The sequence below is a fragment of the Bufo bufo genome, chromosome 8 (genome assembly GCF_905171765.1).
Source record: "Bufo bufo chromosome 8, aBufBuf1.1, whole genome shotgun sequence".
In the NCBI taxonomy this organism is placed as follows: Eukaryota; Metazoa; Chordata; class Amphibia; order Anura; family Bufonidae; genus Bufo; species Bufo bufo.
The window spans coordinates 175,370,887-175,384,823 of NC_053396.1; positions in this window are offsets into that span (position 1 = coordinate 175,370,887).

The following is a 13,937-nucleotide window of genomic DNA, read 5'->3' on the forward strand; positions in this document are numbered from 1 at the left end:
TTGTTCCGATCACCGCCGCCCGATGTGCGGTGATCGGAACCCGGTGCCTGCTCAAAGCATTGAGCAGGCACCTTGGCTAAATGCGCGGGGCGGTTTGCGGATTTACCTGCGGTTTGCTGCGGCGGTGCCATCGGGTCCCCATGTGGCAGGGGCGGGCTGGGCCGGGGGGCAGGGAGGCAATTGCCCCCCAGGCCGCCCGAAATAAACGGCCACTGGGCCGACCGTCTTAAAAAAAAAAAAATTATTATTTTTTTTTTTTTTTTTATTCTTCAGGGCCGCACCGCCGATCATCACCACAGGCGGCGCGGCCCTGGATGTAATTGCGGCCGTGCTGTGTGCTGTGGGGCAGGGGAGGGAGAGGCGTGTCCCTCCCCTGTTCTTCTGATAGGCCGCAGGCACTAATGCCTGCAGCCTATCAGAGGCCGGCTCAGGCAGAGCAATGACGTCATTATCATTGCGACGCCTGAGCCAGCACACAGCAGGGACACAGGCCAGAAGAGGCTGCATCGCTGCTGATGGAGGTAAGTATTAGTGTTGTGTTTTTTTTTCTTCTTTGCAGGGGGCTGGCACTATTGGGGGGGATCTGGCACTATAAGGGGGGCTGGCACTATGGGGGGGATCTGGCACTATGGGGGGGGATCTGGCACTATGGGGGAGCTAGCACTATGAGGGGGCACTATAGGGGGAGCTGGCACTATAGGGGGGGCTGGAACTATGGGGGAGCTGGCACTATGAGGGGGCTGGCACTATGGGGGGCTGGCACTATAGGGGGAGCTGGCACTATGGGGGGCTGACACTATGGGGGGCTGTCACTATAAGGGGGCTGGCACTATGGGGGAGGAGCTGGCACTATGGGGGGGCTGGCACTATAGGGGGGCTGGCACTATGGGGGGGATCTGGCACTATGGGGGTGATTTGGCACTATGGGGGGATTTGGCACTAAGGTGGGGAATCTGGCACTTTGGGGGAGCTAGCACTATGGGGGGGGCACTATAGGGCTGGAACTATGGGGCAGCTGGCACTATGGGGCAGCTGGCACTATGGGGCGGCTGGCACTATGGGGGGCTGGAACTATGGGGGGGGCTGACACTATGGGGGGGGGGTGACACTATGGGGGGGGCTGACACTATGGGGGACTGGCACTATAAGGGGGCTGGCACTATGTGGGGGCTGGCACTATGGGGGGGGGCTGGCACCACGGGGGGGGGGCTGGCACTATGGGGGAGCTGGCACTATAAGGGGGCTGGCACTATGGGTGAAGTGGCACTATGGGGGGGCTGACACTATAAAGGGGCTGGCACTATAAGGGGGCTGGCACTATGGGGGGGGCTGGCACTATGGGGTAGGAGCTGGCACTATGGGGGGGCTGGCACTACGGGGGGGGCTGGCACTATAGGGGAGCTGGCACTATAAGGGGGCTGGCACTATGGGTGAAGTGGCACTATGGGGGGGCTGACACTATAAAGGGGCTGGCACTATAAGGGGGCTGGCACTATAAGGGGGCTGGCGGCACTATGGGGTAGGAGCTGGCACTATGGGGGGGCTGGCACTACGGGGGGGGGGGCTGGCACTATGGGGGAGCTGGCACTATAAGGGGGCTGCCACTATGGGGGGGCTGCCACTATGGGGGGCCTGGCACTATGGGGGGCCTGGCACTATGGGGGGGGGAGCTGGCACTATGGGGGCATTTCTTGCTGGCACATTATGGGGGGGCACCATGGGGGAGAGGAGCACTATGGGGGTATCTGGGGGCTCTAAAGGGGCTTTTTTTTTAATTATTGGCACATTCTGGGGGGCACTATAGGGGAGAGCAGCACTATGGGGCATCTGGGGTTACTATAGGGGCATTATTTGGGGGCACTATGGGGAAGTGGGGGCTCTAAAGGGGCCTTTTGTATTGGAACATTATGGGGGGCACTATGGCATTTGGTAGCACTAAGGGGGCATTTTTTACTGGCACATTATGGCAGGCACTATAGGGGAGAGCGGCACTATGGGGCATTATTTGGGGGCACTATGGGGGAGTGGAGCACTATTGGGGCATATGGTGGCACTAAGAAGGGAAATTTTTTTACTGGCACATTGTGGGGGAGAAGAGCACTATAGGGGCATCTGCTGGGGGTACTAAGGGGCATTTTTTTACTGGCATATTATGGGGGACACTATGGGGAAGGGGGAGAGGAGCAGTATGAGGGCATTTACTGGGGCACTATATAGGGGTATTTTATACTGGCATACATTATGGGGACATTAGCTCAACTGCGGGCACTAAGCGGGGGTATTTCATGTACTGTCATATTATAGGGAAAATTAGTACTACTAGGGGGTATTATGGGGAGCTTTACTACTACTGGGGGGCTATGAGGAACATGATTACTAGGGCACTATTGGGGCATTATTACTACTAAGTGTGCTCTGGCAGAGAATTATTTCTATTGGTGGGATTTTGGGGGGCACTGTTACTTTGGGGGCACCCTAGCACAGTATCAGCTTAGCACAATTATTTTTGGGGGACATTACCTTTATACTATTAGTGTCTGGGCGCAGTTATTTTTTAGAGCACTGTGTGCCAATAATTGTTTAAGGGGGCACTATCTGTGTGGTAGTAGTATTCCCAGGGGTACTGTTTCTGCAGTATAGTATTGGGGGTGGCAGGAAACTAATGTCTGTTTCTCAATCTCTGCAGAGACGGGAGATGGCTGAAAAATCATCATGGCGGTCTGGTCTGAATGGAGAAGATGAGGAAAAAGAACGTCTACAACAAAGGTGACATTGGATGTAAGAGGTATGTGGTGCTATGTAGGAGAGGAGATGCTCCGGCTCCTCCCCCTGCCATTTGCAGAAGGAGGATTCAGAGCTGGGTGAGGATGACGAAAGGGGGCAGCAGGCCACGGGCGGGTGGCAGATGGTGGGGGGGAACCACAAGCCTTAAGCAGGATCTGGGGAGGGAGGAGAGCGGAGGAGCTTCCTGGCTGTAGCTTGTTGTATAAGCAGGCAGTGCAGCCAGGACAGGTCCTCCCCTCTTCGTATGATGTGTAGACAGGCCTCAACTATAGAATGTCAGCTGTACAGTGTGTGTTGGGAGTGGCCTATTAAATGTAGGAGGGGCTTTTAATAATGGGCGGGGCTAAAAATGGGCCACTTGACTGGATTTGCCCCCCAGGACTAAGGCTGCCAGCCCTCCCCTGCCATGTGGCTTGGGGGACCCGATGGCATGGAAGGCAGCGTGATGCCTAAGGAAGGCATCGCGCTGCCTTCTGGTGACAAGCCTGTGAGATCCAGTCCCCTGGATCTCACAGGCCAGAAGCTGTATGAGTATTACACACAGTAATACTCATGCAGCCAATGCATTCCAATACAGAAGTATTGGAATGCATTGTAAAGGATTAGACCCCCAAAAGTTCTAGTCCCAAAGTGGGACAAAAAAATAAAGTGAAAAAAAAAAGTTTAAAAAATAAATTTTTTTCCCCCAGAAATTAAAAGTTTCAAGTAAAAATAAACCAAAAACGTAATTTTCCCCAAATAAAGTTAAATATATATATTTTTTTAAATGGGGGAAAAAAAAAAGTATACATATTAGGTATCGCCGCATGCATATCAACCGGCTCTATAAACATATCACATGACCTAACCCCTCAGATGAACACCGTAAAAAAACTGTGCTAAATAAACAATTTTTTTGTCATCTTACATCACAAAAAGTACAACAGCAAGCGATCAAAAAGGCTTTTGCCCACCAAAATAGTACCAATCTAACCGTCACCTCATCCCACAAAAAATGAGCCCCTACCTTAGACAATCGCCCAAAAAATAAAAAAACTATGGCTCAGAATATGGAGACACTAAAACATAATTTTTTTGGTTTTAAAAAAGCTGTTATTGTGTAAAACTTACATAAATAAAAAAAATGTATACATATTTGGTATTGCCGCATTCGTATCGACCGGCTCTATAAAAATATCACATGACCTTACCCCTCAGATGAACACCGTAAAAAAATCGAAAATAAAAACTGTGCTAAATAAACCATTTTTTGTCACCTTACATCACAAAAAGTGTAATAGCAAGCGATCAAAAAGTCAAACGCACCCCAAAATAGTGCCAATACAACCATCATCTCATCCTGCAAATATCATACCCTACCCAAGGTAATCGCCCAAAAACTGAAAAAATGAAATATCATTGTGTAAAACTTACATAAATTAAAAAAAAGTATACATATTAGATATCGCCGCATCCGTGACAACCTGGTCTATAAAAATATCACATGATCTAACCTGTCAGATGAATGTTGTAAATAACAAAAAATAAAAACGGTACCAAAACAGCTATTTCTTGTTATCTTGCCTCACAAAAAGTGTAATATAGAGCAACCAAAAATCATATGTACCCTAAACTAGTACCAACAATACTGCCACCCTATCCCGTAGTTTCTAAAATGGGGCCACTTTTTTGGAGTTTCTACTCTAGGAGTGCATCAGGGGGGCTTCAAATGGGACATGGTGTCAAAAACCCAGTCCAGCAAAATCTGCCTTCCAAAAACCGTATGGCATTCCTTTCCTTCTGCGCCCTGCCGTGTGCCCGTACAGCGGTTTACGACCATATATAGGGTGTTTCTGTAAACTACAGAATCTGGGCCATAAATATTGAGTTTGGTTTGGCTGTTAACCCTTGCTTTGTAACTGGAAAAAAATTATTAAAATGGAAAATCTGCCAAAAAAGTGAAATTTTGAAATTGTATCTCTATATTCCATTAATTCTTGTGGAACACATAAAAGGTTAACAAAGTTTGTAAAATCAGTTTTGAATAACTTGAGGGGTGTAGTTTATAGAATGGGGTCATTTTTGGGTGGTTTCTATTATGTAAGCCTTGCAAAGTGACTTCAGACCGGAACTGGTCCCTAAAGATTTGTTTCTAAACTTCTAAGCCTTGTAACATCCCCAAAAAATAAAATATCATTACCAAAATGATCCAAACATGAAGTAGACATATGGGGAATGTAAAGTAATAACTATGTTTTGAGGTATTACTATGTATTATAGTAGTAGAGAAATTGAAACATGGAAATTTGCAATTGTTTACAAATTTTAGGTAAATTTAGTATTTTTTTTATAAATAAAAATTTATTTTTTTGACTTCATTTTACCAGTGTCATGAAGTACAATATGTGACGAAAAAACAATCTCAGAATGGCCTGGATAAGTCAAAGCGTTTTAAAGTTATCACCACTTAAAGGGACACTGGTCAGATTTGCAAAAAATGGCCGGGTCTTTAAGGTGAAATAGGGCTGAGTCCTTGAGGGGTTAAGTAGAGATTGAGCGTCAAGCCTCAGTTGTCCATTTATGTATTTTTAGTTTCCACATGGTTTGAATTTAAATGTTTTTGGGACTTGTTCAGTTTAATTAAACCAGCATATAGGTGATCAACACCAATACACATGCCAGCACACAAACGTATCTGTGAGGTATAACGAATTTAAAGCTAAATCAGTTTCCCTTTATTTTTGTGTTCACAAACACATTTCCAATCAATTTTTATTTTACTGAAGACTGATTACATTCAAACTACCAGTATATATACGTGATTACTACACCAATACACAGGGTAGCTGTCACGGATGGTGTACAGGAAACAAGACAATACCATATAAACAATGTCTCTCTGGATCTACAACTAAGGAACAAAGGGAGACCCCTGCAATAGACCTGCCACTCTCCCTCACTGCTCAGCCTATGCGAACACCCCAAAGATGGATGGGCGCATATCCACGTTCCTCGGCTATCTATTACCTGAAGACCCTACAATAGTGAGGGGACACGACCACCGGCTCCCTACACTGACACGGAGGGAGTCAGGGTCACCTGGATCCAGAAAAGAGAAAATCATAAATACATAAACAGCACTTATCTTGCAGACGAACTGACGACTGAGAACTGGGAACTGGGAACTGGGAACAGCATGCACACACACACTCCAGGAAGTTGTATCAGCCGCACACTACTGCATTATGGGGAGGAACTTAAAGGGCAGCAATCAGTCCAACTGCATGACAGCTGAGATAGACTAACGAGATGAGAAACTAAACCAAAACAAAGAAATTCAAGGAGGAGGATCTGAAAAGCTCCTGTGAGCGCTTCTCAGCTGTCTGGCTGTGACAGTACCCCTCCCTCTACGAGTGGACTCCGGACACTCAGAGCCCACCTTCTCAGGATGGGACCTATGGAAAGCCCTGATGAGACGAGAGGCCTTAATGTCCGTCACTGGGACCCACATCCTCTCCTCAGGACCATAACCCTCCCAATGAACGAGGTACTGGAGGGAACCGCGGACAAGACGAGAATCCACAATCCTAGAGACCTGAAATTCAAGATTTCCATCAACCATAATCGGAGGAGGAGGCAAAGGCGAGGGTACAATAGGTTGAACATAAGGTTTCAATAAGGACTTATGAAAAACATTATGGATCTTCCAAGTCTGAGGAAGATCAACACGGTAGGCAACAGGATTGATGACAGACAGGATCTTGTAAGGCCCAATAAACCTAGGACCCAACTTCCAGGAGGGAACCTTTAATTTGATATTCTTGGTAGACAACCACACCAGATCACCAACATTCAGGTCCGGACCAGGCACACGTCTCTTATCCGCCACACGCTTATATCTCTCACTCATGCTCTTTAGATTATCCTGAATCTTTTGCCAAATAGATGACAAAGACGAGGAGAATCTGTCCTCATCAGGCAAACCAGAAGAGCCCTCTCCCGAGAAAGTCCCAAACTGCGGATGAAACCCATATGCACCAAAGAATGGTGACTTATCAGAGGACTCCTGACGACGGTTATTTAAAGCAAACTCAGCAAGGGACAAAAAAGAACACCAATCCTCCTGATTCTCCGCCACAAAACAGCGCAGATATGTCTTCAGATTCTGATTGACGCGCTCTGTCTGGCCATTCGACTGCGGATGGAAAGCAGAAGAGAATGACAACCGAACCCCCAAGCGAGAACAGAAAGCCTTCCAGAATCTGGAAACAAACTGCGTGCCCCTATCAGAGACTATGTCTGAAGGAATCCCATGCAATTTGACAATGTGGTCAATAAATGCCTGCGCCAGCGTCTTAGCATTGGGCAAACCAGGAAAAGGGATAAAATGCACCATTTTGCAAAAACGGTCCACCACCACCAGAATCACAGACTTCCCCGAGGAACGAGGCAAGTCCGTTATGAAGTCCATGGACAGATGTGTCCAAGGACAGGAAGGAATGGGCAAAGGAAGGAGAGGACCTGATGGCCGTGAATGAGGGACCTTGGCACGGGCGCAAGTCTCGCAAGCTGCCACAAAACCCTCAACCGACTTACGAAGCGCAGGCCACCAGAATCTCCGAGCGATGAGATCCAGTGTGGCTCTTGCCCCCGGGTGCCCAGCAAGGACCGTATCGTGGTGTTCTTTAAAAATCTTGTGTCTCAAAGCGAGAGGCACAAACAACCTCCCAGGAGGACAAAGATCAGGAGCTTCTGACTGGGCTGCCTGCACCTCTGCCTCCAATTCAGGAAAAAGAGCAGAGACCACCACACCTTCAGCCAAAATGGGACCCGGGTCTTCAAAATTCCCACCTCCCGGAAAACAACGTGACAGGGCATCTGCCTTCACATTCTTAATCCCAGGGCGAAACGTGACAACAAAATTAAACCTTGAAAAGAACAAAGACCATCTGGCCTGTCTCGGGTTCAGACGCTTGGCTGACTCCAAGAAGGCCAGATTTTTATGGTCAGTAAACACGGTAATAGGGTGTCTGGCTCCCTCTAGCCAATGGCGCCATTCCTCAAAAGCCAACAATTCCCTATCTCCCACATCATAATTTCTCTCTGCGGAGGAGAGTTTCTTTGAGAAAAAGGCACACGGTTGCCATTTGGCAGGAGAGGAACCCTGAGACAAGACCGTACCCACCCCTACCTCAGAAGCATCAACCTCAACTATGAAGGGTAACGAAATATCAGGTTGTACTAGGATGGGAGCGGAAGCAAAACTCTCCTTGATATTAGAAAAGGCCTTACGCGCCTCTACCGACCAGGAAGAAAAATCTACCCCCTTTCTGGTCATATCAGTGAGTGGTTTGACAACAGAGGAATAATTCAAAATAAATTTCCTGTAATAATTGGCAAAGCCCAAAAAACGCATCAGCGCCTTCTGATTCTCAGGAAGCTCCCACTCAAGCACAGCACGGACCTTCTCGGGGTCCATGCAAAAACCAGAAGCGGAGACAAGAAACCCCAGAAATTGGATTTCTGGAACCGCAAACACACATTTTTCCAGTTTCGCGTATAATTTATTCTCCCGCAGGATGAGCAAGACCTGCCGTAAGTGTTCCTTATGAGTCTTGAAATCAGGAGAAAAAATCAAAATGTCATCCAAATACACTAATACAAATTTTCCCATTAAATGATAAAAAATGCTGTTGACGAAATGCTGAAAAACGGCTGGGGCATTCATCAAACCAAAAGGCATAACCAAATTCTCAAAATAGCCCACAGGGGTATTGAAAGCCGTCTTCCATTCGTCTCCTTCTCTGACCCTAACCAGGTTGTATGCCCCTCTTAGGTCTAATTTGGAAAAGACTTTAGCCCCAACAACCTGGTTAAACAGGTCCGGGATCAGAGGAAGCGGATAAGGATCACGAATAGTGATACTGTTCAGCTCCCTGAAATCCAGACAAGGTCTTAAAGAACCATCTTTTTTCTTAACAAAGAAAAAACCAGCGGCAACAGGTGACTTCGAGGGTCGTATGTGTCCTTTTCTCAGACTCTCAGAGATATAAGCACGCATAGCGACCCTCTCAGGTTGGGAGAGATTGTATAAATGAGATTTAGGCAGCTTGGCACCTGGGATGAGATTAATAGGGCAATCATACTCCCTGTGCGGAGGTAAACCCTGAACTCCACTCTCAGAGAAGACATCCAAAAATTCAGAGAGGAAAGGTGGTACAGTCTTAGTAGAAACCTCAGAAACAGATGTTATGAGGCAATTCTCTCTGCAAAAGTTACTCCAACCATTTATTTGCCCCGCTTGCCAATCAATGGTGGGGTTATGTTTAGTGAGCCAGGGTAGCCCCAACACTAGAGGAGTAGGCAAACTGCTAAGGACGAAACATGACACATCCTCAACATGAGCATCACTCACAATTAAACGGATATTGTGAACTATGCCCTTTAATGATTTCTGAGAAAGTGGAGCTGAATCAATAGCAAAAACAGGAATATCCTTTCCCAAAGTGCATACCTGGAAACCATGAGTTATTGCAAATTGATTATCAATGAGGTTGACAGCTGCTCCACTATCCACAAAAATCTCACAAAAAATGCTCTTGCTCTCTAGCGCCACCCTAGCAGGCAGGACAAAACGGGAACTACAAGCAAACGGAAAACCTTCAATTTCCGCCTCAACCCTGCCAATAGTAACAGACGGAACATTTTTAAAAGATTTTTTCCTTTTTGTCTCTTTATTACTCCCAGAAAACTGCCTGAATCTCCTAGAGGGACAAACATTTGCCAGATGATTTATACCTCCACAACAAAAACAAACCCTCCCCTGTGGGCTGAATCTTCTATTGTCAGAGGCAATCAACCCCAGCTGCATGGACTCCTGCTCAGAATGAGACCGCTGCACTGTCCCGGGACTGAGTATGACAGGAAGGAGAGATCTCTCCTCTCTCTCTAAGACGCCTGTCAATACGAACAGCCTGAGACATAGCAGAATCCAAGGAGGTAGGTCTCTCATGAAAGGCAAATGCATCTTTCAATCCCTCTGAAAGACCATAGCAAAATTGACTTCGGAGTGCAGCATCATTCCAACCCGTATCTGCTGCCCATCTCCGAAATTCTGAGCAGTATATCTCTGCGGATTGTTTACCCTGGCATAACAGACGTAGTCTAGACTCAGCCAGAGCAATACGATCCGGATCATCATATATCTGACCCAGGGCTAAAAAGAATTCATCCACTGAACGGAGGGGCCGTGCCCCCTCCGGCAGCGAAAAGGCCCAGGACTGAGCGTTACCCCTGAGCAGCGATATAATGATCCCCACCCTCCGTTCTTCATCACCAGAAGAATGGGGAAGAAGGCGAAAATGGAGTTTGCAAGCCTCTCTAAAACGCACAGAATTCTCACTACCCCCGGAGAACGTATCCGGGAGCGAGATCTTAGGCTCAGCACAAACTCCATGAACGCAAGCTGAACCGGTCACTTGAAACTGAGAAAAAGTCTTACGGAGATCAGCTACCTCCAAAGAAAGACCCTGAAAGCGTTCAGCCAAAAGTGAAACCGGATCCATGCTTGAGACGGCTTTGGCGGCTGATAATGTCATGGATGGTGTACAGGAAACTAGACAATACCATATAAACAATGTCTCTCTGGATCCACAACTAAGGAACAAAGGGAGACCCCTGCAATAGACCTGCCACTCTCCCTCACTGCTCAGCCTATGCGAACACCCCAAAGGTGGATGGGCGCATATCCACGTTCCTCGGCTATCTATTACCTGAAGACCCTACAATAGTGAGGGGACACGACCACCGGCTCCCTACACTGACACGGAGGGAGTCAGGGTCACCTGGATCCAGAAAAGAGAAAATCATAAATACATAAACAGCACTTATCTTGCAGACGAACTGACGACTGAGAACTGGGAACTGGGAACAGCATGCACACACACTCCAGGAAGTTGTATCAGCCGCACACTACTGCATTATGGGGAGGAACTTAAAGGGCAGCAATCAGTCCAACTGCATGACAGCTGAGATAGACTAACGAGATGAGAAACTAAACCAAAACAAAGAAATTCAAGGAGGAGGATCTGAAAAGCTCCTGTGAGCGCTTCTCAGCTGTCTGGCTGTGACAGTAGCACACAAAAGTATCTGGGAGTTATAACGAATTTAGACCCACAATATTTAGACGCACAATATTGTCTGAGAGGCCCAAAAATGTCTGTGCTACTGAAGGGTTCCAAATGAAAGACCCAAAGCCAGAAGGTGGGTAGTAGCAGCACCATCTATCTTGCCGGAAGTAGTGTTAGTAGCAGTAGGCCACAGTTATCCCTGCTGGATTCAGAAAGGCGCAACATTATAGTTGAGGATGAGATGGTGGATTGGATGGCTCACTCCTCCTCTCAGTCTCAGCAGGGTGGCATCAAGGTGACTTCAGAGTATGACACAGCGTTCCTCCTGCTCCTCCTACTTGCAGCCCCAAAGAAGGCTTTTAGTTGAGTTCTCTCAGTCTTCACTACTCCTTCCTAGAAGGGAGCCTTCCTTTTTCCTAAGAAGTGGCAGGAAAACCTCACCACTCCCTATAGCAGATACTCAAGAGATTCTCCCTGTTGATGACTTGTATAAAAGCCCTTACAATTTGGGCTGCCCTGAGGAGGAGGTTAGGAGGAGGTTGGTGACCCCAGTCACGCCTGTGTTGATGATGATGGTAATAGGGCCACCTGTAGCCATGGCATTGGTGGTGGGGGCAGCAACAGTGGGAGTCAGGGAAAACACAGAGCAGGTGAGAGGGGCCCAGGAGCCCACTATGATATCTCACGGTCTGATAAAAGGGGCAGGGAGGGGGAGGACTCCGATGACGATTGTGTGCTGGACACGACCTGGGAGCCGGATCTGTGTACTGAGGAGGAGGCAACATCAGTGTACAACAGTGGTGGCAGTAGCAATAAAGAGCAGAGGCCACATACCTCCCAAAGAACAGACACATCTACTTCGGGATCTGGGGATGCAGCTGACGCTGTGGGTGATTTAAAAGGTGCCAGCGTTAAGTCCAGCTTGGCCTGTAGCTCTGTGTGAGCAATTCCCATATGGCACTTTTTCTCCACAAGGCAGGCACACAAAAGCACAGCAGTGTGTAAGATCTGCAAGATTAAAATCAGACGTGGCTGGTCAAACACAATTATACTGTAAGTACCAGAGGTCAATTGCAGCACATGAGGCGGCATCACTGAATCCTTTGGGAAAATACAACTGGCCATCATTCCAAATCAGAACAAGTCTGTCCTTCTTTTCCTGGTCCTTTTTGTGGCAGCCAACCCACATCCCAAAGCAGTATGGTATCTTTGTCATCATCATCATTACCTTTTTCATCTCCTGCTAAGACTCCTCCTTGTCCTCGGCTTCATCGTGAGACACCTATAATGGAACGTTTGGCCATGAAAAAACTTTTCTCCACCAGCAATTAGTTTGTCCACAAGGTGAACACCCCCTTGGCCACATTGCTGGCAGTCCAGTAACTGTAGTACCATTTAAGTAGAGCCTTGTACTCTGACATGGCAGAGAATGCGGACCACTCCTTGCAATTCTCCCTGTGTATCAAGCTACACTCCATGGTAGACACCTGGAAAAGCTGTTCCGGGCAGGGATAGTACATTTCTTTCACGGCCCACTGGGTCAATGTTTTTTGCGATAGAGGCAGCACCCCAGCAACATGGCCAGGTCCTTTTGACCACCTCCCACCATATCATGGGGCTGTCTCCCACAGCAGGCACTTATCTGCCTCCTCAACCTCCTCCTCCATGGACATGGTCCCATCCCCGACAGCAGCAGGGCACAGCAGCGATCGAACTACCGCTCCTTCCTATGACGTGTCAGGTCAAGCATTGCCATGCCGTGTTGGAGCTGATCAGCCTGGGAAAGAGTAGCCACAGCGGTAAGCAGCAAACACCCTGTTGGCTGTCACTCTGCCAACCCCAACTGGGCAAGGGGGTCACCCTGAACCTGCATGAAATAACAAGCTCCCTGCATGGTGCACGATATCAACCTAGTGGTGCAGTTCTTTCTAAATAAGTACACTGGCTTGCGCAAGGTGCTGGAAAAATCCAGGAGACTTCAGCCACTCTTATGTGGCGAGGAGCGCTCCTCTGGACCTGCAGCGACAGCACGGCCTGCCGCTACACCGCTTAACCTGCGACGTGACGTGCCATCTCGCTGGAATTCAACATTGCACATGCTCAAGTGTCTGTATGAGCAGAGGAAAGCATTTGCCATGCACCAGACAACCTCATTAGCAGGAAGCATGTGTTGCTTCGAGGTCAGACAGTGGCAGACACCTGTTGGATGCTGAAGCCCTTTGAAGAGGCCACAAAGTTTGTCAGCAGGGACAGCGGCAGGAAGAACAATGTCAACCCTCTCATATTTATCTTAGAACATGCCGCAGGGGGCCACTGATGCATCCTTGCTGTCCTCCCTATAGCTGTTGGGGACACACAAAGGAAATCTGTCATGGAGGAGGAGGATGAAGAGTCCGAGGTGGAGGAGCAAGAGGACAATGATGAGGATGGCACCGGTCAAGACTCCTAATCGTCTCAGTAGGAAGCACGCTGGCCAGAATGGTGTCCTGTAGACTTGCTTGCTTACACAGTGACAGGCAGTTTGGTGACATCAAGCAGTCCTGAGATTACTGGATAGCCATGCTTTTAGACCCCCCCGCTACCAAGACAAAATGAGGGAATGTTTTCCGCTGGCAGAAATGACGGACAAATGAAGTTATTACCAGGAAACACTTTGTACACAGCTTGCTGCAGCTTATGGCGAACAGACGCCTGCCACCAGCATGTATAAAAGAGTGGCCCCCCTTCACCGCCCTCCCGCCGCCAGGCGCAGCAGAAGTCGCAGCAGCAGTAGCAGCAGCCATTTCAGTCTCCTCAACATGATACAGCAGTTTTCCATGTGCCGCGCCTGGCTGAGGCCAGTCGGCAACCTGTCAGGTCCCACTTCAAGGCCCAGGTTCGGGCCTACCTAAATTCTGGCCAGTCTGTTGTGTACCCAGTTCCCTGACCCCATGGATTTTTGGGCAGGCAGACTGGAACAGGGATAAACAAAAAATGCAATCAAAAGACCTCTCCTTGCTTCTGGTGCTCCATCTTGTCACTCTTGCTGTCTGCCTACCTACAATC